This window comes from Mobula birostris, chromosome 13 (assembly GCF_030028105.1).
Source record: "Mobula birostris isolate sMobBir1 chromosome 13, sMobBir1.hap1, whole genome shotgun sequence".
Lineage (NCBI taxonomy): Eukaryota > Metazoa > Chordata > Chondrichthyes > Myliobatiformes > Myliobatidae > Mobula > Mobula birostris.
This window is the reverse complement of record NC_092382.1, coordinates 3,867,952-3,873,951: the sequence shown is the minus strand read 5'-3', so window position 1 is coordinate 3,873,951 and position 6,000 is coordinate 3,867,952.

Below are 6,000 nucleotides of genomic sequence, written 5' to 3'. Positions count from 1 at the left end.
CTGCGTAAAAGGAAAAAAAAAAACTTACCCTTGACATCGCCTCGGTACCTACTTCCAAGGACCTTAAAATTGTGCCCTCTCGTGTTAGCCATTTCAGCCCTGAGAAAGAGCCTCTGAATATCCACACGATCAATGCTTATCATCATCTTATGCACCTCTATCAGGTCACCTCTCATCCTCCAACTCTCCAAGGAGAAAAGGACAAGTTCACTCAACTTTTTCTCAGAAGGCATGCTCCCCAATCCAGGAACCTTCCTTGGAATTCTGAACTGCACACTTTCTATAGTTTCTACAATCTTCGGGTAGTGAGTTGACCAGAAATGTGCACAGTACCCAAGTTGTGTCCGATCACGGTAGTATACAGCTGTAACATTACCTCTCGGCACTTGAAATCAATCCCACGGTTGAAGGCAAATGCACCTGATGCCTTCTGAACCACAAAGTTGACCTACACAGCAGCTTTGATTGTCCCATGGACGCGGACCCCAAGATCGCTCTGATCCTCCACACTGCCAAGAGTCTGACAATTAATACTGTATTCTACCATCATAGATGAACTAGCAAAATGAACCACCTCACATTTATCTGGGTTGAACTCCATCTGCCACTTCTCAGCCCAGTTTTACATCCAATCAATGTCCCGCTGTATCTTCGACAGCCCTCCACACTATCCACAATACCCGCAACCTTGGTGTCATCAGCAAATTTACTAACGCATCCCACCACTTCCTCATCCAGGTCATTTCTAAAAATTGCGAAGGGAAGGGGTGCCAGAACAGATCCCTTAGGTAGAGCACTGCTCAGCGGCCTCCATGCAGAATGCGACCCGTCTACAACAACTCTGAGCCTTCTGTGGACAAGCTAATTCTCGATCCACAAACCAAGGTCTCCTTGGATCCCATACCTTCTTAGTTTCTCAATAAGCCTTGCATGTGTTACCTTACCAAATGCCTTGCTGAAATCCCTATATTCTACATCTTCTGCCCTACTCTCATCAATATGTTTAGTCACATCCTCAAAATCTTCGATCAGGCTGGTACGGCACGACCTGCTTTTGACAAAACCATGCCAACTATTCCTCATCATATTACGCCTCTCCAAATGTTCATAAATCTTGACTCACAGGATCTTCTCCATAAATTTACCAACCACTGATGTAGGGTTCTTTGGTGTATCATTTTCTAAGCTATCTCTGCTAACTTTCTTGAATAAGGGAACAACCTCCGCAACCCTCCAAACAGTTGATATCTGTGCATCGAAAATTTAAAAAAAAAATCACTGCTGTTCTAAGAAACTTGAAGTAAAAGGGAAAGAATGTTGGAAACATTCAGCAGATCTGCAGCATCAATGACAGTCCCAGCTCTGAAACTGGGTCTTCCATTATTTCTCCTTTCACGGATGTACCCTGATGTACTGAATTCCCAGCATTCTGCATTTATAATTTTACATTATCTTTCTACTACACTGAGGTAACCATGCATGTTCTACTAGTTTGAATGTTAATATCCCCAACGATTATCATAACATTGCCCTTCCGACAGCCTTTACTATCTCCTGCTGTAATTTGTAATCCACATCCCGGCTGCTGTTTCGAGGCCTGTATAAAACTGCCATTAGGGTCCCCTTATCCTTTTCAAATCTTAACTTAACCCATAAAGACGCTATTCCTTCCGATCCTATGTCATGACCTTCGCATGATTTAATATTATTTCTTACACAGAGGGCTACACTACCCCCTTTAGCTACCAAACTATCTTTCCGATACACAGTATATCCTTGGAGAGGATTGCCTACTGAATCTCTGTGGGTGAATGTTAGGAACAGGAAGGGGTCAATAACTGTACTGTGTGTTTTTTATAGACCACTTAATAGTGGATAGGGTGACAAATTCTAGAAAGGTGTGATAATAACAGGGTCGTCGTGTTGGGAGGTTTTAATTTCCCAACTATTGACTGACAACTCTTTAGAGAAAGGGGATTAGATGTGGTGGAGTGTGTTAGGTGTGTTCAGGAACGTTTCTGGACACAGTATGTAGCTAAGCCTAAAAGAGGAGAGACTGTACTTGATCTTTTGTTCAGAAATGGAGCCTAGTCAGTGTCAGATCTCTCAATGCGAAAGCAATTCAGAGATACTGATCACAATACTATCTCCTTTACCGTAGCATTGGAGAGGCACAGAAAGAGACAAGCTAGGAAAGCATTTAATTGGAGTAAGGGGAAATATCCGTCTATCAGGCGGAAATTTGGAAGCATAAATTGGGAACAGATGTTCTCAGGGAAATGTACGGAAGAAATGTGGCAAATATTGAGGCGATATCTGCATGGAGTTCTGCGCAGGGACGTTCCAATGAGACAGAGAAGAAATTGTGCACACTGTCTGATGAAAATCTAGTCAAGAAGAAAAGAAAAGCTTACGAAAGGTTCAAAAACTTGGCAATGATAGAGGTCCAGAAGGTTATAATGCTAGTAGGAAAGAACTGAAGAATGAAATTAGGAGAGCCAGAAGGGGCCATGAGAAGGCCTTGGCAGGCAGGATTAGGGCCTTCTACAAGTATGTGAAGAGTAAAATCATAACACGTGAGAGAGCAGGAACAATCAACTGTGACAGTGGAAAAATGTTTCTGGAACCGGAGGAGATAGCAGAGGTACTTAATGAATACTTTCCTTCAGTATTCACTACAGAAAAGTATCTTTGCGACCGCAGGTGTGGCTTACAGCTGACTGAAAGTCTTGAGCATATAGCTATTAAGAAAGAGGATGTGCTGGAGCTTTTGGAAAGCATCAAGTTGGATAAGACACCAGGAGCGGACGAGATGTACTAAGGCTACTGTGGGATGAGAGGAAAGAGATTGCTGAGCCTCTGAGGACGGTCTTTGCATTATCCGTGGGACGAGAGAGGTTCTCGAGGATGGGAGTGTTGCGGATGTCGTTCCCTTATTCAAGAATGGGAGCAGAGATAGCCCAGGAAAAATATAGAGCAGTGACCATTACTTCAGTGGTTGGTAAGTTGTTGGAAAATATCCTGAGCGGCAGTACTTATGGACATTTGGAGAGGTACAATATGATTAGAAATCGTAAACATGGCTTTGTCAAAGGCAGGTCGTGCCTTACGAACCCCGTTGAATTGTATGACGATGTGACTAAACACATTGATATATGTAGAGCAGGCAGATGTACCGCATGCAAGGCTTCTTGAGAAAGTAAGGAGAAATGGGATCCAAGGGAATATTGCTTTGTAGATCCAAAAATTAGCTTGCTATAGAAGGCAAAGAGTGGTTGTAGACGAGGCATATTTTGCATGGAGGTCGGTGACCAGTGGTGTGTCTCAGGGATCTGTTCTGGGAACCTTTCTCTTCGTTAATTTTATAAATGACCTGGATGAGGAAGTGGAAGGATGTGTTAGTAAATTTGCAGACGACACAAATGTTGGGGTTGTGTGGATAGTGTGGAGGGATGTCGGACGTTACAGCGGGACATCGATAGGATGCAAATCTGGGCTGAGAGGTGGCAGATGGAGTTTAACTCAGGTAAATGTGAGGTGGTTCATTTTAGTAGGGCAAATATGATGGCAGAATATAGAATTAATGGTAAGGCTCGGCAGTGTGGAGGATCAGAGGGATCTCGGTGTCCGAGACCATAGGACACTTAAAGCTGCTACACAGCTGCTGAAAGCTTGACTCTGTGGTTAAGAAGGCCTACGGTGCATTGACTACAACAACTGTGGGATTGACTTTCGGAGGCAGAAGTAACGTTGCAGCTAAGTAGGACCCTAGTCAAACCCTGCTTGGAGTACTGTGCTCAGTTCTGCAAACCTCACTGCAGGAAGGATGTGGAAACCATAGAAAGGGTGCAGAAGAGTCTTACAAGGATGTAGCCTGGATTGAGGGGCATGCCCTACGGGAATTTGTTAAGTAAACTCGGCTTTTTCTCCTTGGGGAGACGAAGGATGAGCGGTGACCTGACAGAGGTGTATCGGATTATGAGAGGCATTGATCGTGTGGACAGTCAGACGCTTTTCCCCAGGGCTGAAATGGCTAACATGAGGGGGCACAGTTTTAAGGTGCTGGGGAGTAGGTACAGCGGAGATGTCAGGGGTAATATTGTTACGCAGAGAGTGGTGAGTGCATGTAATGGGCTGCCGGCAACGGTGGTGGAGGTGGATACGATACGGTCTTTGACGAGGCTGTTGTACAGGGACATGGAGATTAGAAAAATGGAGGGCTATGGGTAACCCTAGGTGATTTCTACAACGAGTAGAGGTTCGGCGCAGAATTGTTGGCTTGGGATATCACAGAGTCCTGGGATATCACAGTTTTAGGTCCAAGTACAACGGACCCGGGAATCAGGCTGCGCAGGTTTGTGATGTGTTGAACCAGTACTTATTATCTCAGCTCAGAAGTTTGTTTCGGGAGTTCCTTTGGAAGTAGTGACCGCCATACTGAGGAGAGGATGAGTTACCGTCCCATCCCTCACAGAGAGAGACAGTGAGTAAATGGGCTGTTCCGTGTTTGCAACAGTAGAAATAGACCCGTGAGTTTGGTGTTCAAACCATGTTTGAAAATCCCCCCTCACTGTAATCTGCCTCTCAGTCGTTGGAAATCAGAGATAAACTCAAGATCCTGGAAAAGGTTCAGAAGGCTAGGTAATGTTCGAGATCCAAAAGATTAGAAGGCTAACAGGAAGGGGCTTAAGAAGAAAATTAGGAGAGCCAGAAGATGCCATGCGAAGGCCTTGGCGGGCAGGATTAAGGAAAGCCTGAAGGCTTTCTACAAGTATGTGAAGATCAGGAGGATAAGACGTGAAAGGATAGGACTTATCAAGTGTGACAGTGGGGAAATGTCTATGGAACCAGAGGAAATAGCAGATGTACTCATTGAATACTTTACTTCAGTATTAACTATGGAAAAGAAAAGATCTTGGTGATAATAGTGACGACTTGAAGCAGATTGAAAAGCTTGAGCATGTAGATATTAAGAAGGAGGATGTGCTGGAGCTTTTGGAAAGTATCAAGTTGGATAAGTCGCCGGGCCCGAATGAGATGTATCCCAGGCTACTGTGGGAGGTGAGGGAGGAGATTGCTGAGCCTCTGGCGACGATATTTGCATCAGCAATGGGGACGGGAGAGGTCCCGGAGGATTAGAAGGTTGCGAATATTGTTCCTTTATTCAAGAAAGGGCGTAGAGATAGCCCAGGAAATTATAGACCAGTATGTCTTACCTGAGTGGTTGATAAGTTGATGGAGAAGATCCTGAGAGGTAGGATCTATGAACATTTGGAGATGTATATTATGATTAGGAATAGTCAGCATGGCTTTTTCAAGGGCAGGGCGTTCCTTACGAGCCTGATTGAATTTTTTGAGGATGTGACGAAACATACTGCAGAAGGAAGAGCAGTAGATGTAGTGCATATGGATTTCAGCAAGACATTTGATAAGGTACCCAATGCGAGGCTTATTGAGAAAGTAAGGAGGCATGAGATCCAAGGGGACATTGCTTTGTGAATCGAGAACAGGCTTGCTCACAGAAGGCAAAGAGTGGTTGTAGACAGGTCATATTCTGCATGGAGGTCGGTCACCAGTGGGGTGCCTCAGGGATCTGTTCTAGGACCCTTACTCTTTGTGATTTTTATAAATGACTTGGATTAGGAAGTGGAGGGATGGGTTAGTAAGTTTGTTGATGACGCTAAGGTTGGAGGTGTTGTGGATAGCGTGGAGGGTTGTCAGAGTTAACAGTGGGACATTGATAGAATGCAAAATTGGGCTGAGAAGTGGCAGATGGAGTTCAACCCAGATAAGTGTGAAGTGGTGCATTTTGGTAGGTCAAATATAATGGCAGAATATAGTATTAATGGTAAGGTTCTTGGCAGAGTGGAGGATCAGAGCGATCTTGGGTTCCGAATCCGTAGTACACTCAAAGCAGCTGCGCAGGCTGAATCTGTGGTTGAGAAGGCCTATGGTGTATTGGCCTTCATACATCGTTGAATTGAATGTTGCAGCTATATA